The 20147-nt window shown below is 40.6% G+C and overlaps 1 protein-coding gene across 3 annotated transcripts in view; it reads left to right on the plus strand.

The window, feature by feature from the left end:
- The window catches only part of PJA2 (praja ring finger ubiquitin ligase 2), a 1087778-nt gene that overhangs the window by 183493 nt on the left and 884138 nt on the right, over nucleotides 1-20147 (plus strand). The window lies entirely within an intron of this gene.

The following is a 20147-nucleotide window of genomic DNA, read 5'->3' on the forward strand; positions in this document are numbered from 1 at the left end:
TAACCAAGAAAACCTCCTTATAACAGACTGAAGATGCAGCTGTCATAGAGGAGACATCAACAACATCATAACTAAATTTAATAGACAGACAAGCCACCTGAGAAGCAGAGCTCAAAAGGGTAATGACAGATATTTTACACTCTTATGTCATGCAAGTCAGGCGGAATGCCCCCAGGTTGGGAAAGAAGAGCCAGGACATTACCTAGTCATATGGGTCTAGTATTTAATAGCCCTGAAGGCTAAGGCGGCAGTGGTTTATAATTTTTTTACCATACCTGTTTATAGCATGGTTGCATTTATCAGAAGGTAAAAGCATAAAAGAACCCAATAATTTGGATGGTTTGTCTGTGGTCACAGAAAATAATGTCAGGATCAGGGAAGTGATTTTATATAAAAACTGTTGAGCCTCAGGAACTTTATAGACCCTGTCTGGTTTCTTAGGGGTAGGAAGGTGAGAGTCAGGGGTCTGAGAAGCTGGATTGGAAGTATCCAGGAGAGTAGCCAAAAATGGAGGAACTGCAGAAGGCTGAGGAGAATCTGTTTGCAAGAGTTCATAGTATCCTTTGTGAACAAGAGAGACGTGGGAACAGTCCCACTTAGTGTACATCATACGAACCACCGTATCCTTAAATATAGCTGGAGAGTCAGGAGAAAGTGAATCCTCTTCCTGTGACCCCAGGGCAAGGAAAGAATGGATCTGAGAGGAGTAAGCCAATGACTCTTCACCAGAGTCTAACAGTTTATCAGAAGGATCAGAGTCCCTAGGGCTTTTGGAAGGAGTGAAAGACCAAGGAACAGAAGAGGAAACAGATAATCCTTAGGGAGCCTTAAGAGCCACAAGAGCATTGAAAATCTTCCTGAGTAAAATCCTGCCATTCTTTGAGTGAATCCTTAGCCACAGGGACCATATGCTTAGTTTTCTGCTTCCTTTTTTAAGGAACATGTGCCTAGATTCAATGAAAATACCAGGCATCTCTTCCCTAATGAGTATTTGATAAATCCCCCAAAGCCTGTTTGAAATAATCAGCAGTGGTTCCCCCTCCACATCTGTACCTGAAGTAGGCACAACCTCAGCAGATGTGTGTAGGCAGTTCCATGTTGGCCTCCATCTGGATTGCGGCAGAAGAAGCTGATTTGGATGGTCCTTGTGTTTTTCATCCAACCTGATAGAGACATCTGGTGGAAGCTGGGCAGCAGCAGGACCAGTTCCTGCCTTTTTGGCTTTCTTTTTGAGCAGCAGCTGAACATCAGGGCTGGTGGATTCGGTAGTGGTATCTTGGGCCAAAAGCTTCAATTCCTGCACCACTAAGTAAATAGAAAGAGACAACAAATGACTGTGGAGAGTTTTGGGGAAAAATGCTTGACAAATCTCACACTGCCTATGGCCATGGATTGCACCTGTACAAAAAAAGACACTGTGTCTATCCGTAGTGGGAGTCTGCTTCCCACACTCACAACTTTCATGCATAACCTGTAAACCAAGGTAATAGAAAAAAAAAAAAAAGGAAGAGACACCAATGGGGCACTTAACTGTGAAAGTCTTAGTAGTGAAACCAACTGAGTTGAATGGCTTGCAGACCAAATTCAAATGTAGCATTCAGATTGGTGGCAAAGAAGTTCTGAGGATTAGGTGCTCATATGTCACATATGTACCTTATGCCTTATATGTAGGACATTCATGTGACCTACTGCACCTGGAAGGTGGCTGGATATTTGGCTGACCTTGGCAGGATATCCCGAGAGTAAAGAACACTGCAAGAAATGATAAGGAAGGGCATGTTGGTAACGTACTATGTACCCCCACATAAACAGAAAACAAAATTGTGATAATGTGAAATGTCTAACAAATTTTGAGGCTATTGGTTGATTAGATAAGCATTTTTTTTGGGCCACTATGTGGCAGAGCTTCTGTTCTTTCCAGTCATTACAGCTTTTAGTTTGTAGCTCATACTTTCTTTTTTTATTTTTTTAAGCAGTCATAGTAATGCATCAATGCATTTAAAACTTTCCATGTATTGCAAAGAATAACGATCAAATCTCCAACTGTAACTGTTTGTTAATGTGCTGTCAAAATGGATTCAAGAAATTCATTTGTCATATTTTGTCAAAGTGAATTTGTTGAACTGATTTCTCAAACACATTAGCAAACTGATCATAATCCAAACATCAAGAGCCTCTAAATCCAGGTAAAGGCATCCAGAGGAATCAGAGCAGTTTTCAGCTTTGAAGATTCCAAGGTCTGAAATGCTTTTGGCTCTGACGCACTGTCCTATATTGGCTCCACAGTCAGAACTGAATGTAATTCATGTCAAGTCACCTAAAAGTCTCCATCCATGAGGGAACTGTTCAGGATTCCTTTTAAACCTTCTTCTACTTTGTCATTTTTGTTAAATGGAATTATCAGCAGGTACACAGGCTAACTGTACAACTGTATATTCATATGCTGAAGAGTTTATTAAAAAAGCTGACCAAGTACTACTGCGAGATTATAAACATTTTATTTATAACACAGGTCACTGTCAGATGCACTGCACTTCCTCAGCTGACTCAGATTACAAAAATGTCCACCAAATAGTCTTTTACAGCCACTTTTATCTAGTTTCAGAACTTTGCCCTTGATCAATATTCTTTTCTTGTATTGAAGCCTTCTTTGTCTGCATTCTTATCTCATCCAGAGAAACCCATTTCTCAGCAGGCTGAAATGTCCTTTCATTAACAGGATAGTCTGTAACTTTTTCTACTATGTTAGCCATTTCTCTTTTCACTTGAATATCTGTGTACATTCAGCTGTTTAGGATATTTCAACAAGCCTCTATTGTTAATGCCATTTCTTACAAAAACATTCAGAAGTATAATAGTTTTTGTTCCACATAAGCATATTGTGCATATTTCCTTACTTACAGATGCTGTGTCCTACAAATATCACACTGTTACTGTGATTACCAAACCTCTGTTACTGTGAAGGAAAACAGTTCTACCAACTTGTGTATATATATATATATATATATATATATATATATGTATATATATATATATATATATATATATATATATATATATGTATATATATATATATATATATATATATATATATATATGTGTATATATATATATATATGTATATATATATATATATATATATGTATATATATATATGTATATATATTCAGCTGATACATATATCATCATCTTCTTTCGGCTGTTCCCGTTAGGGGTCGCCATAGCGGATCACCTGTTTCCATTTCTTCCTGTCCTCTGCATCTTGCTCTGTCACACCAACCACCTACATGTCCTCTCTCACCACATCCATAAACCTTATCTTAGGCCTTCCTCTTTTCCTGTTACCTGGTAGCTTCATCCTTGGCATCTTCAGCATCCCTCCTCAGCACATGTCCAAACCAACGTAATCTTGCCTCTCTGGCTTTGTCTCCAAACCTTCCAACCTGGGCTGACCCTCTAATCTACTTATTCCTAATCCTGTCCACCCTCGTCACACCCAGTGCAAATCTTAACATCTTTAACTCTTCCACAACCAGCTCAAACTCCTGCCTTTTTGTCAATGCCACTGTCTCCAACCCATATAACATAGCTGGTCTCACTACCCTCTTGTAGACCTTCCCTTTCACTCTTACAGGTACTCGTCTTTCACAAATCACTCCTGACACACTTCTCCACCCACTGGAGACATGATTTTTCTGTAAAATTCAAAGTTTGATTTAAATTTCATTTGAAAATGTTTTGGTTTTCAAAATAAAAAGAGGAAATTGACAGAATATACAAAATAAAAACTGGTTTCCCTTATAGCAATAACATGCATGTATCATTTGTATCCTCCAAAATTCTGTAACGTACAAGTTGTACTAACCTTTCCTGATATTTTCTGAGGGGCATTCTTTCCAATCTGTCCAACTGAATATTATATTCATTATTTCCATTGTTTTTTCCAAATTTTTGTTGATCCTAAAGTCTTTCTCGTGTCTGCCCTGACTTCTGACTCCTCCTCCAGGTATTTATTTTTACATCCCCTAGCTACTGCGATATTGCATTCACTGACCCCTACTGGTTTTGATCCTTTCTGTTATATACAGACACTTCCTTTTGGAACTGTTCTTACTTTTAAGGTTGGAACATCTGCTTTGTCTGGTTTGCTACAAACTCTGTCCCTGTTGCTAATATTTAGCATATCTTTTAGTTCCATGGGTACTGCTGAAAAAATATACTCTTGTATTTTGCTGTAGGTATTGGTGCACATACCCAGCATTCACTTTCATTATTTACTTTGCATATGCCATTTGCATTACTGTTAATGCATTAAAATCAGATATCCATCCCTTCTTGTGTTTTAATATTGATTGGCCTTTCAGGCAGTGTGCAACATCCATTTCATATATTACAATAACTAAATATATCAATTTCCATTTCCATGTCTGTTTTCTGTGAGCTTTTACTAGTAAAGGTCATTTTTCTTCATGTTCTGGCAGTTCTGGTCTCCCAAACCAGTAAATGGGCATCTGAAAAAAAGATAAGTAAAATATTATTTACCTACCCTTTGTTTGTGCTCGGTTTTTGATTACGTTACATTGATTTCTTTGTACTAACATGTTTTTTTTTTAGACTTTTTCATATTCTGTACTCTTAGGACCAATTGTCCAATCAATTCCTTTACTTCAAAAGGTCCTTGCCAATTAGTTTTACTGAAATTTTTTACCATGACTTTACTTCCCAACTGAATATCCCCTTCTTCTGGCAATGTTGAAACTTTTTTCCACAAATGGAACGCTTGCTCTTTCGCTATCTCTTGGCATACTTCCTGCAGGTCTTTCATCCATTGGTCATGCTTTGTTGCTTCTAACAATGGTCTTTCACTCTGTACTTCCAGGTCAAAAGGAAACTGTAAGGAGATTTGTCTGCTTGTCATCACTTCAAACGGAGATATTCCTGTCTTGCTATTTGGTATTGCCCTGACTGACATCAAAATGCTAGGCAAGTAATTTACCCAATGATTTCCTTTCTCATGGCACATTTTTTAACCTGTCCTTTAAGGTTCTATTCATTCTTTCTACCATCCCATTTGATTGTGGATGATATGGAACATGAAACCTTTGCTGAATTCCCAGCATGTCACAAAGTACTTTCATCATTTTACTAGCAAATTGTGGTCCATTGTCTGTTTCCATTACCCTGGGTCATCCCCAATGGCAAAAAATGTTTTTCCAAAGTGCTTCTTTTGTCACTTTAGCTGTCATTCCCATGTTTGGAATTGCGTCCACCCATTTTGAAAAAACATCTGCACTACCAGCAAGTAGAGATACCCGCCCTTTGCGGGAGGCAAGGGTCCTGCATAGTCCATCTGTATAGAGTACCATGGTCCATCTGCCACTGGTACCCTATGCAACTGTGGCTTCTTGCCCTTTGCATTTTTCTGCAGACATATCAAGCATTCATCCTACACTACCGATCACAATGTTTCAAATGTGGATTCCAATACTGTTCTTTCATTACTGGCCATATCCTTTCTGTTCCTACATGTCCCAAAATTTGGTGATTAAACCTGACTAGTTGTTTTGCTAACTGATATGGAATGTTTGGCAATTTTAGCCCTTTCTCTGACTCAAAAACATAGAAGTACCCATCTACTCCATCTTTCTGTAACACACATTTTCTAATTCCTCTGGTTCTCCCTTTTTCTTTTGAATCTTTTTCAAATCCTCATCTACTCGTTTTCCTTACTCCAAAAATCATACTTCAAAAACGTGAAGTTCACATGCTTTCCCTTCAGTCTTTTCAGGATATAAAGGCTTACCCTTCTCAGCTGTTTCCTTTGCTTTAGCATCCGCAAAAGCATTTCCCTTTGCATTTTCATTATTTGTCCGTTGATGAGCTTTTAACTTTAAAATACTGAACTGTCCCTGCAGCTTGTACTTTTGAATCTGTTTCCACATATACTGTAAAACAGAAGCATGCTTCAAAGGTTTTCCAACACTACCAGTAAACCCACTTCTAGCCCACATTGCCATATGTAGTCCCTGAGAATTTACTACATAAGCACTGTCACTGTAAATATTTACTGGATGTATCCTGATAACTTAACCATAATTGGTTTGTCACCTTTTTGCAATGGTTTGTCACCCTTTTGCAATGTCACTATTGCAAACCTTGTGTAGTATTTCCCATCCTTCCAGAAATGTGTACCATCCACATACACTGTAGGAATGTGGCATCCATAATCTGCCTTTAATGATGACTTATCCAGTTTCTCTAAATCTGCCATGCAGTCATGCATTTCCCTTCATGTCCAATAAAATTGGGTAAGTAGTACTTGTCCCCGTCTGTATTTGTACAGTCTTCATACTGAAAGTAGTTATCCATTTTTAAAAAACAGTCTGACCTACCCCTTCAGTGATTTTATCTCACTGTTATTTAGCAAAGTCTTGATTGCCAAATGCGGAGTTTCAACTATAACCCCAGAAAACATTGTCAAATACTCTGTTTTATTCCCCAGTAAATGGTGAAAAGCTGTTTAATCCAAAGATGATATGCTTTTTCTACAGTAGTCTTTCTTCTGCTATAAAAAATAACCGGTCTTAACTTAATGTCCATGCGCTGAGATGCCTCTTGTGGCCAGGATTGTAATAACACCACTGAGAGTGTGCCTTCCTTGCTTGCAAAACAAAAGATAATTTACTGGTGGGAGCTATCAGAAATCGTTGCCTGTGCCAACTTCTGCTTTAACATTTTAAATGCCTCTTCCTCCGTGTGACTGCATTGTAGAGTCAACTCTTCTTTTTGATTTGCCAAAATTTTATAGAGAGGAGCTGCAGCCTCTGCGTGGTCCTCTATGAATTCCCTATTATAGTTCATGATTCCCATGAATTTATGCAAATCTGAAATTCTCAAAGGTTTTGGCAATTGTAGAATGCCCATCACCCTTTCCTGACAAGGAGTCCTCCCTGTCGGTCTGATAATGATTTCTAGAAATTTTACTTTGAACCCTGCCTCTTGCAGCTGTCTCAGAACTTTTCTCAGCTGTGATGTATGTTCTTCCACAGTCTCTGACTGTACCAGAATGTCATCAATGTAATGAATAACCTTGTCATTTTTACTCACATCCTATAAGAATGTCTTCTAAACAGGCTAAAACATGAATTAGCATCACCACTAAGTACCCTTTTCATTCATAGCCTAACCACAGGCTTTGTTCCTGTGGAATGGAGAACAGCTACAGTTATTTCCTTTCACAAAGATGGCCTAGCAAAAGACTCTGGGAATTATAGACCCATAAGCCTGATCAGCCTCATCTGTAAGGCCATGGAATTTATCATTATGGATCTCATAAATAAAGACATAGGTGACCTCCAAACCCTGGATCCCTACCCATTTCGGCTTCATGAAGGGCAGATCCTGCCTGTTAAATCTGGTGGATTTTTTTGAAAGCGTGACTAAGGCCATTGATTATGGCAAATCTGTGCGCACAGCATACCTCAACATGGCAAAGGCTTTTGGCACAATCCCACATTCAGGCATTACCAATAAATTTAGCAAACTGAATGTAAACCCCTTTGTTGTAGGATGGGTTGCCTACTGGCTCATAAACCAGACACACACTGTCAAAGTGGGTGACTCCACATCAACCAGAAGACCTGTTACCATCAGGGTGCCACAGGATTCAGTGCTGGGCCCCCTACTGTTTGGTATGTACTTCTCAGAAGTTCTGGTCAAAACTAAAGGATTGTGGCTGACCAAGTTTGCAGATTACTGCAAACTAGGTGCAGTCATTGAATCCCCAAATGATGTCAGTATCCTCCAGGAGGGTCTCATACAGACCAGCAACTGGTGTATTACTCATGGTCTCAAACTGAATGCAAAGACGTGCATCATCATCATCACCTTCGGCACAGACAATGTCCCTTCACGCTATCAAATCAATAACAATACTCTAAGTACCTGTGAAGTGGTAAGGAACCTGGGATCACAGGTTGACCGCGACCTTAACTCTGACCACCATTTTTCTACTGTCGCAAGGAAAGCATTTCACATAGCTCACTTGATTAGTAAAGCCATCGTCTCGAGAGCAAAAGAAGTTATAACCCCCTATACTCGGCACTTATCCGTCCCATAATTGAGTATAACTCCCCATTCGGTATGTACTGTACTAAACACCTACAGCAATTAGAGACACCTCAGATATTTCTAATAAAGAAGATCAAGGGCCTCCAGCATGTGCCTTACATGGACCGACTAAAATCCCTGTCACTATACTCTGTATTGTACAGATTTCTTAGGAAAGACTTACTCCTGGCATACAGAACAACCCAAGACCCAAGCCTAATGAACTTACTACATATCCGTAAACCAAATGGGTCTAGAGCTTCCAGTTTCAGGGACTTAAATATGGCCTGCTACTTAAGTAGGACATGCTGGAGGGACAGATTTATCTCCCAGTGACTGCCATGTCTTTGTAACAGGCTACTAGTTCATGTGAAACAGATCACCTCTATGACACAGTTCAAGAGGAGCCTAGATGAGTCGATGGGGCACAGTAAATTCTTACCAGGGATAGCACCCACAGCCCTCCTGGACAAGGGCAGTCCTCACTAAATGCAGTCTTGGGTATTGACTAGTACTTTACGGTATTACATTGGGTTGAAATGTCTAGGGTTAAAATGACCTTTGGGTCGATAGCCTAGTAATCTCTATGATCCTATACTATCTGATGAAAAATGACAGAACTGTTCTGAAAACCCTGAGGTAATCTAGTCATGACATACTGTTGATTTTCAAAGGTAAGCAAACCTTTACATTCCTTTTTCTGAAGTGGTACAGCAAAAAATCCTTCAAATCTATCACTGTAAACCAGTTACTTTGTGGTTTTATGTGAGCTGCTATTTCTGGGACTCCTGGTATCAAATGTGCTGTTGGCTCTGTGTACTGATTAACCTTATAGAAGTCTGTTACCAAACGGTAACTCCCATCCTTCTTTTTAACTAGCCAAATAGGTGAATTTGTTGCACTATGTCCTTTCTGAATTATGCCATGCATGTTACCAGTCTAAAATTCATTTCCTCATATCATCAGCTGCCTCAGTTGGAATTGGATACTGTTTTTGGAAAGGAGGCATGTAATCCCTTGTACCTCCCACTGTAATTGGAATGTCCATCTTCCAACATTTTGTTTTTGTTTCTGCCCATAATGTCTGAAATTCTTTATGGTATTACAAATATCCCTTTGTTAGTCTGTCAGGGGCACCGCCCTGTTTCCCTTGCTCTCTGCCAGGCTAACTTGTATTGTCATGCACTGTTGGTCAACACTTAGTTCACTTTCATGTCTTATTTTCCGCAGAATGCAGTTAGAAAAATCAATTACTATACCTAGTCTGTTTAAAATATCCATTCCTATTATGGTCATTCCACAAATGATCCTTTTACCGGAGTTTCATCCTGAGTAAACTTAAGTTCTACAGGTTCACTGCCCACTGCTATACATGCACTACAATTAAAACTTGAGATCAACGTTTTCTTTCTCAGATCGGCTTAAGCTTTCTGTTTGTAACTGAAACTGCTGTTCCTGTGTCTATTAAAGACATTTTTCCATGGCAACTCCTCCACCCAGATGTCATTTAAAGGTCTACCATCATTTCCTTGTTTAAAAAATGCTAACTGAACTGTCTAAGTAGGGGAGTACACCCCTATAGTGAATTACTGTCATTATCTGGATGCCTGACAACAGAAATATTGTGTTCTTGCCCTGGAAATTGTCATCCTCATCTGTTGTGTATGCAGGTTGAAGCAGTTCCTGACATATACAGCCTGCTGCCTTTTACATTCTGAGCCACAGGAAGAATTTTTCCTAGCTCCTATGGGATATATATTTTGCTTTTGCCGTCATATTGCTGCAGTTTGGTAATGCCTCTTGTGAAACATTTGACCCTTTATGTTATCATCCTGCAACTTTTGCTTTTCCTTCCTGACTTCTTCTGAGTTCCTTGCAAATATTCCTTTCTCGATTTGCCTTTTTTCCATTTTCTGTAGCATACAAAATCCTACTTGATATGTCCCAGTTTTCTACAGAAAAAAATGTACACTTTGTCTATCAGGACTTCCCGTAGCTGGAGGGGCTGATGCAGCTCTCAGTACTTCCCTGTTCTCATCACCCACCTTTTATCTATTTCTCCCACATCCTACTATTTCAAACCCATCTTCATCAGTACCAGGAGAAAAAATGTTATGCTTAAAAACTTCTCCATTGTCACTCATTACTCTCCCCCTGATTAACCAGTGAACACATTTCTCTAACGTGTCAGCAGTTTCTTCATAAATACACTTAATTTCTCCTGGTACTCCTTTTACTTTTTCCAAAAATGCATGTATTAGCCAATTTTGCATGCCTGGGTCACGCATTTCCCTGTCATCTGTTCTGTAAACTATCTGAAAAGCCAATTTAAAATGATCTGCGTGTTCTAGCATCCTATCAGAAACTGTAATGTTAAAATACTCTAACAACTTCTTAGTCAAAGTTTGGCCTTGGGAGTAAGCCAAGAGTAGAACTCTCATTCTGTCTAACTTAGAATCAAGCCTGCATTCATTAGAGACTATGCAAGTCTTATAACACTTTGGATTAAATGCCAAAAAATTTTTTTGCAGTGAATCATTCCATGCATTGCCTGCTGTATATGAAAGCCAATCTTCAAATGTCAACATATTGTAAAAAATACCTTTCTTGTCATTCCAGTGAGGAATGGTTTGTAACAAATGAGACTGTTAGAGATCAGCTGAAGAACCTGTCACTACCTGCACATATGAAGCATTAATGTTATCTGAACTAACATGTCTCTGTATATCTGCATGTGCAACTCTATATCCCTGTAGTTGTTTTTGTAATTCTGCTTCCTTTGCCATGGCATTGAAAAGTTTCTGTTGTGTATACTGTAACATGTGCGTAAGAGCTTCAATGTCAGTGCCTCCTCCCATATTTTCTTGGGTATCCATAGCAGTATGAATAGCAACATCAGCCCTAGTCAAATGTCTAAAACATTTTGCATATACATCCTAACCTCTATGTCATGTTTCTTTAACATTTGCATGTGTTTTTCATTAAGTTCTGTTAACAGTCATACAGCTGTTTGTCTGATAATGCCTTATTTTTGTTAAAAGCATCCCACTGCATGCAGTAGGTGTGAAACATTTCAGCTGTCTCTAGAACCTGTAAACTTTTAGCATGACCTAAAAATGACTGGAATTCTATGTACAAGGTAGGAACTGGCATTACAAAATGATTTTGACTTCATCTGACAATTTTAACTTGTCTTGCATAGTCTTTACTGACAGTTACTGTATCACAGTTTTTGTACATACTGATCACAACAATGAATCCATTTACACATGTAAACTTTTTCACTTCTATTTGTACCAAACAATGCAGTATTACATTTAACATCACTACTGCCGTGTTCATACCACTGACTTAATAATGTCCAGACATTACCAGGAGTCTAGTTTAAGTCTGTGGCCACATAATGTGTGCATTTAGCACTTGTATCTCTGTGATGGTATCTATATTATTTCAGAAATAGGTTTACAATCTTCAGAAATGGCCAACAGGTGATCAGGCTGCAGACCAAAACTGCACACTGGAAACTCCCTCTCTGTCAAAAATGCTGGTGAACATCTCAGAGCAGATGCAAAGACGAAATTTTGGTTTCACCCACTTGGAAGTTCCAGGTCTATATCACTTGAGCAAATACACTAATGATCAAATCTCTATTATCAAATTCAGTTAATCTAAACCTCAATTCAATGAATGATTGTTTACGCAAATTCTTTCTCAGGGAATGGAAGTAGTTGGCCATCATTGAGAATTTGCCCATTTTCCCACTGTAGTGTGATCTTGGAGTTGGTATATTTAGTTTGGGGGCAGCCCCCCACATTGCTGAATTTTAAATTGTAGTTTTTTTTTTTTTTACAGTCGCTAGCTGGCCCACTAGTTTCTTTCCCTTGGAGAACTATTGCTTAAATGATCATTCACTGAATTGAGGTTTCATCCAGCTCCTCCAACAAAAAGCCGAAGATTCCTTTTCAGATTTAGAAAACTGGCTAAATACGACACAACTAATGCTAAACCCCAAGAAAACTCAACTTGTGTTATTTCACCAACCAAAGTCCCCTGACCCCAACTTCTCTATTCTCTCAGCCAATAAAACACTAATTTCACCTGGATCAGAAGCTAAACTTCTCGTACTTAAAATAGACCCTCAACTAAAATTCAATAAGCACATCTCAACCATCTGCAAAATTCACATAAAACTAGGCACCCTCTATCACTGCAAAAAACATCCTTACCTCCAAAGCATGCATAGATATTGCCAGAACACACCTCGTGTCCACACTACTTTACACATCACCAGTACTTACAAGCATAAATAAAACTGACCTAAACAAACTCTGTACCTGTTGCAACAAAATTGCAAGGTTTGCGACTAATGCCAAATCCCACCCTCACTACTGCCAGTCCCTACAAATTGTTCACTGGTTCTAACTCCCCCAATCTGCTACACTACACCAACTTAACCTTGCCCACCAGATATCATACTGTCCAGTGAAAATCCCTGCCCTGTCTGGTCTCCTAAACTTCTACACCTCAAATAGATCCCTAAGATCCAGCAACAAAGCTCTGATTTCTACCATCCCCTCCAAAAATAGCTCAGGAGATTCCCTCTACCCCAACATAGTCGCCAAAATATGGAACACCCTGCCCCTTGACCTCAGAAAGCAAAAACAAACTTTGGTATTCAAAAACCTCCTCAAAGCTTACCACTGCAGTAACCACCTTTGTAACTGCATCCCACTCCCCTGAACCCACCCCAACTTCTAGAGCTAACCCTGCTTGAGAGGGTTAAACCTAACTGTTACTCCCCCATGCTCTGGGATTCATCAACTTAGCCAACATCCAATTGATTACTGTACGTATTGTATATATTGCTACAATCTGGCTAACTGTAAATATTGAATATAGAACTAGCATATACTTTGTTACAATATCTTCTACTACATTGTGTAAGTCTTCCATTTAGATTTCATCTACCATGTCTTTTATTATGTTACTGTATTTTTTTTTTTGCTTTTTATACCTTTGTAACATATCTTTGTAATTTCTGAATTTTCTGAACGTCTGGAACTTTTCTCCCCAGGACTCCACTGAAAACAGACACCAGATGTCCAGCCGGATTATCCTGGTAAACAAATGTTAAATAAATAATTAACTGAGTTTGTTAAATAGCGATTCAGTCATTAGTATATTCGCTCAAGTGTTATAGACCCGGAAGTTCCTGAGCTGTTCAGTACTGACTGTATTGCTGTTGGCGCCAACAAAATGTTAACTAATGCGTGTTGTAGTACTTTTATGAATATTTAAAAGGTAGGTACACAGACTAACTGTACAACTGCATATTCCTATGCTGAAGAGTTTATTGAAACAAGCTGATTACTGTGAGATTATAAACATTTTCTTTATAACACAGATCATTGTTAGATACAATGCACTTCCTCAGCTGACTCGTATTACAAAAATGTCCACCAAATATTCTTTTAGAGACACTTTTATCTAGTTTCAAAACTTTGCCCTTGATGAAAACCTTCTTTTCCTATACTGAAGCTTTCCTTGTTTGCATTCTTATCTCATCCAGAGTAAACCAGTTTTCAGCAGGCCGAAATATTCTTTCATTGATAGGACAGTCTGTAACTTTTTCTTCTCTGTTAGCCATTTCCCTTTTCACTTGAATATCTGTCTGTATTCAACTGTTTAGTATATTTCAGCAAACCTCTATTGTTAATGACATTTGTTACAAAAACATTCAGAAGTATAATACTTTTTGTTTCACACAAGCACATTCTCTTAAGCTAATCACAGTTGTTTACTGCATATTTATTTTCTGTATTTACAGATGCTTTGTTCTAAAAATATTATATTGTTACTATGATTACCAAGCCTCTGTTACTGTGAAGAAAAACAGTTCTCCCAAATTATATGTATATATATATATATATATATATATATATATATATATATATACATCTATACATCTATATATATATATATATATATATATATATATATATATATATATTCTGTCAAATACATGTTATTACTATGAGAGAAACCAGTTTTTACTTTACATAATTCTATCAATTTAGGTCCCTTAGATACTACAATACTACTAGAGCACTTCTGAGGCAGATTTGGATCCATTGGTAAGGATTTTCCTAAAGACACAGATTGAGATTGAAGTCTTCCCATCCCCTTTGGCTCCAAAAGTGGATAGGACTGGCTCTACTTCCCAGCTCCTTCTGTGTCCTACCTCCTTCTCAGCAAGGATTCTGGTACTGATGGTTTTGGATCTGATCCTGGACACAAATTCTCTTCCATCTGTGCCAACCATAGGACTTGTTTAGCAACTGAGTTGCCTAATCCAATGCATTCGACCCAGAGAATGTCACAGCAGAGGCCACCTTGGGACTGTCTACTTGGCTCCGGGTCCTTGGCACCTTCATGGGTTTTGTCTTACATGGCTCCATTGTCAGTGTTGGAGTCCTCAACTTCAGTCCCCTCTTCAAAGCTGTCCACATTCTCCACTTTGGAAATGCTGTCTTTGGTGCTGCCTATTTCTTCTACAGGGGGAATGGACCTAGTCACAGAAGTGGCATGCTCAGATTAGTCAGTGGTCAGCATGGCCTTTCATGTTATATGGAGAATATTCTCATCTCCTTTGAGAGTGGTTAGACAGGCTGCCATTGGATCAGTTCTACCCCATGACCTCCACTTTTTCTCCCCTCTTCACCATGTATCCATGGATCAGTCTCAACATTCTGACCTAAAATCTGCTACTGTTCAACAGTAGAGGGAGTCCTCTGAGAAGTCAAGACATACCCCCCTATTTTCCAAGAAAGAGGACATGTAAAAGGAGTCACATTGACTTTTCATCGCAGTCAGTCACATCTGACACATACTAGGATGATAGAGAGGGTTTCCCCCAAATCCTCTCACAAAGATGCCACTTTCAGTGAGACTATGAAAGCTATGCCACAGGGTATCTTGGTACACTGCCCCCCCCCCCCCGATGGGGTTTTCTTTGAGGCCTACAACTCAACAACACTCTGTTACTTAGGTGGTCCCACCAGAGGGTGAATTAATAGATCTGGCCATTAGGCCATGACAGGAACCTGATACATGTGAAGCTGTACCTTGAAGATGGGCAAAATTCTTAGGCCTTCAAGGGCAAACAACATTGAACCAAAAGAACATTGGTGGATTCCATCATTGTGGCAGCAGCAACAAAAAAGGAGCTGACAATACAGCCACTGTCCACTCCCTAACAAAATATGTGGAGCTATGGACAGATATGGGAAACTGACACATGCTTTGGACACTTTTGTGCTCAGGGCCCTGAACTATGCCACTCTCATGAACCATTTTTTAGACAGATATGGTGCAAAAAGCTTTGACCAGTCTGAGAAGGTCCCCAACTTTGGACTCAAGGAAACAGTTGGAAATGTCTCTGAACATGATGATTAATATTTCAAACCTCTTCATTGGACTCACGCACAATGTGGCCATTGGAGCAGCTTGGGCAGCTGGAGCAATTGTTGCTATGAGACATCAGGCCTGGCTGTGCCTCTGTGATTTCACTTACAGCTTTAGGGTGTCCTTAGCAAACACTCTTCTTTGATGGATCTTCATTGCTTGGTCCTTCTGTAAAACAAGAAGTGCTGAAGTGTGAACTATGAAAAGGATGGCAAAATGTTTTCTGCCATCAAAGCAAGACATGAGGCACCACAAAAGGCCCAAAGTCCCTCTGCTTTAGAAAAAAAAATAAGCGACAGCCATTTGAAGCAGCTTGTGATAGGGGTGGCTGAGACAGAAGCAGTCCCTTCAATGAATGCAGGTACAGAGGCTGAGGGTGTCTACACAACCAGGGATATTATAAGGCCTATTTCCAATGGGCAACCTCACTGACCATGAAGGGCTGCCCGACTGCTCCACACTGAAGACAGGTGTCATTACTCCCTCTATGCACCTGTGTGGATGGTCATCTCCTGCTTCCTGATGTACCTTCCCATCAGTTAGTGGCAGAAAAAGGGGGAATTGTCTCCTTGCTTCAAAAAAGAGCTATCCAAGTGGTCCTGCCAGACCAGACGGTACATGGTTAGGATTTTATCCTAGATTCTTTTCAGTTCTAAAGAAAACAAAGGACCTGAAGCCTGTATTGGGTCTCAGTCAATTGAACAACTAAGTCAGAAAGACCCAGTTGAGGATGGTCATGGTGCATTTAATTTTACCTTGTCTCTGGGCAAACAACTAAATGTATTCTGTAGATCTTCTGGAAGCCTGCTCCACATCAAGATAGTCAAAGCGTCTTGGAGATGTCTGTGTTTTCATTTTGGAGTCGATCTCTTCAATCTCTTTCAGTTCAGAGGCCTGTACTTTGGAGCCACAGGCTGCCCCCCCCCCCCAGTGCATGGTGGTTGTAGTGGTTCACCAATGTCATCAAGGAATCTGGATAACTGGCTCCTAGCTCTCCCAACAGTGGAGTTTCTGATCAATACCAGAAACTATTTGGTTCATTTTTGTCTGATCTTGGGCATTTCAAAACTACCAGAAGTCATTCTTGCTTCCATCTGAAATTATCAAGTTCATCAGATGTCATCTGGACAAGACTACTTCAATAGCATCAGATTCAGACAATGAAATTAGCCATTCTTGGCCTTCTCCAGTCTTCCTCCCTAACAGCTGAGTTAGTCCTCTGGCTCCTAGATCTAAATGGCCACCTCTGTCCTGATAGAAGAATTTGCTTGCTATTCATAGGTTCATAGGTTCATACTAGGCTATCTGCCCAAGGGCATTTATAAGCCTAGCCCAGAGTTTCGTGGCTTTCGCCACCCCTTTAGTTTGGAGGATACTATGCCCATTATTTTGCTGTGCCTCTATCAAGCAGTGACACTGAGATAATCCCTGGGGTATATCTGCGATCTCCCATCCATTGGTCAAGATTTCTCTTGAACAAAGCCAGCGAGGTGCTCTGCCTCACATGTACTGGGATTTTGTTCCACAGCATAGGGAGTCTCTGGGTGATGAATCTGTCCCTCCAGCACGTCCTATTAATAACCGTGTCAAGGTTTAAGTCTCCCGCCCTTGTAGTTCTGAGGGATCTAGATTTTTTGAGGTGAAGCATGTTCATCAATTCTGGATTGGACATGGCCTTGTATGTCAGGCACAGGTCACCTCTGAGCAGACGGTAAGCGACTGAATAGAGCTGAAGTTCCTTCAGTCGGGCAGCATAGGACATATTTTTGAGACCCTTTATCCTTTTGGTGAGGAACTTTTGGGGCCTTTCCAGTTGCTGCAGGTGTCATGTCAGATACATTCCGAATGGGGCGTTGTACTCAATCAGCTAACCGGGAAAAGCCAAAAGACAAACAAAAACAACCTGCTGCAGGACAGCGTACTCTCTGGCTTGAGCTTTCCTGTCATACCAGACTTTTTTCTGCTGTTGGGCTTCTGCCAGGTTCTCCTGGGCCAAGCCCATGAGTTCTCTGAGCCTTGTCCTGAGGTTTAGGGCATACACAACAGACTCCTTGTGGGATTCACACACACCCTCCCACTCATCTCAAATCAAATCTCGAGGTCTCTGCACCCTATCCCCATACAGCAATTCAAAGGCTGAAAAAACTATGGATTCCTGAGGCACCTCTGTAAGCAAACAACAGATGGGGCAGATATTTGTCCCATTCCCTCTTGAACTGGTCTGCAAATGCCCGTAGCATGGTCTTGAGTGTAGAGTTTAATCTCTCAACAAGACCCTTAGACTGGGGGTGGTCTCTAGGTGCTTCACCCCACAGTGCTTCCACAGACAAGTCAGCAGGTCTGACATGAAATTTGCACCTCTGTCAGTCAGTATTTCTTTTGGGAACCCTACCCTGCTGAAAATCTCTAACAAAGCATTTGCCACCTTTTCTGCTTCAATGGAGGACAGAGCCACTGCCTCAGGGTATCTGGTAGCATAATCTGCTACCACTAGAATATACTTTTTCCTATGGAACTTGGGGTACTCAGAGGCCCTATAATATCTATAGTTACCCTCTGAAATGGCTCCTCAATCACAAGCAAAGGCATCAAAGGAGCTTTTAACTCGTCTCCTGCTGTGCCTATCTTTTGGCACTGCTCACTGGTCCTGCAGTACCCTGTTACATCTCTGGAAATCTCAGGCCAATAAAAGTTCTACATAATACGTCTCTTTGTACGCTTTATGCCCATATGACCTGCAAAGAGAATATGATGGGTGATGGCTAGAAGTGCCAGATGGTAGGGTCTGGGTACTACCAACTGCTGTATTATCTCACCCTCTAGCCCTCACTTAGGGGTCCACTCTCTGTACAGTAACCCTTTGTCCCAGTATACAGTTTCCCTCTTCCCTTGAAAATTAGGTCCCTCACTAGCTACCTCTCTCAGGCCTTGTAATGTAGGGTCTGAGATCTGAACCTGTCTCACCTCTCTCTTGATGACCCTTCCTAGCTCCCCTTCTACAGGAAGTCTGGCATTCTCTGACAGCAGTGCCTCACTGTCAGCCTGGGTACTACTACTCACTTCTGCCCTTGCAGTCACTCTGTCCAAGGGAACATCAGTACCCACAAGCAGCTGTGGCTCATCTTCAGTCTCACTGCCACAGGGTAGCTCTCTTCCTCCCTGAAGTAACCACCGCACCAGTCCTGGCTGCAAGTGTGTGGTCTGTCTGGGTCCCCCCCCCCCCAGGCTACCAGATGCACATGCTCATCTCCAAGCTTGACTGCATGTAACTGCATACACACAAGGTGCTGTATTATCAAACCCATTCGTTTTCAGGACATCTGCAGGCATATCCTTAAACAAACCTACTTGCTGGCTTCCTTTTCCACCCTCCCAGTCAAGGTGAACCCTAGCCAAAGGTATTTGGAATGGGGTCCCTCCAAAAGCTCTGACTAGAGTAGACTGCCCAAGCAACTAGTGCTCCTCTTTAACCATTGTTCCTCTTTAACCATTGCAGTCTTCACAATGCTTAGGTCAGAGGCTGTGTCTCTGTTAGCAGTGGCCTCTTTCCCATTTACTAAGACAGGATATAATCTCTTGTAGTAGTTTGGTACCCTTATTGTCTCCAGACAACTTACTGCTGGCATTCTGTCATTCCCACTTACTTGCTCTCCAAACCTTTTGTTCCCCACCTTGCCTTAGTGGACATCTATATGCTACATGGCCCCACTGGCTGCATTTAAAACATTTAACCCTTGGCCTGGATGTGTACCTGGACTAGTAGCTTCCCCTGCTACTGGAGGACACTGGGGTAGTCTGGGCTGCCCACCATGGGTTCCCTTAGACCCATGAGCAGCACTGGCTATCCCTTTCCTGTGCAGTGATGCCCTGTTTGCTAGGTATAGGTTTCTCTTTTTCCCCAGCTTGTCTGCTGTGTTACATTCTCTGTCTGCTAACCAGACTCTCATGTCTTCATACAAAGTGCTAAGGGCTTGTTCCCTCACCAAAAGGTTTGCCAGTCCTTCAAAACTGGTGACCTGACATCCACTCACCCACCTATTAAAATAATTGCTTAATTCAGCAATATATTTACACCCTTTTTCATTTGCCTTGTGTCTGTGCTCACTAAACTTTTTTCTGTAAGTCTAAGGTGTTAACTTAAAACATTCTAACAGACACTTTTTTACACTGTTATAATTTAAGCACTCAGTATTTGACAATTTAGAAATAACAGTTACAGCTTTACCATGGAGTAAGAGGGTCAAGAACCATACCCAGATACTTTGGTCAGCATTACACTGTTCACATACCCTCTCAAGCATATGAATGAAACTATCAAAATTATCCTCCTGTGTAAATTGTAGAATACATTTACTGAGCTTTGTTGTTTTTGGGGTTTGGTTATTCCATTCCCCATTACTTACATGACCTGGCGAGGAGTCAACATCTCCTTCTCATGTTGCCTCTGCCTCTCATTCTCCTCAGCTTCCAGACATCGCAGTTTCTCATTTTCCTCAGTCTCCAGACATCTCAGCTTCTCATTCTCTTCAGCCTCCAGGCATCTTAGTCTTTCTGCTGATTCTATTTCCAAATGT

The sequence above is a fragment of the Protopterus annectens genome, chromosome 2.part2 (assembly GCF_019279795.1).
Source record: "Protopterus annectens isolate FY-2018-M chromosome 2.part2, PAN1.0, whole genome shotgun sequence".
NCBI classification, from domain to species: Eukaryota; Metazoa; Chordata; order Ceratodontiformes; family Protopteridae; genus Protopterus; species Protopterus annectens.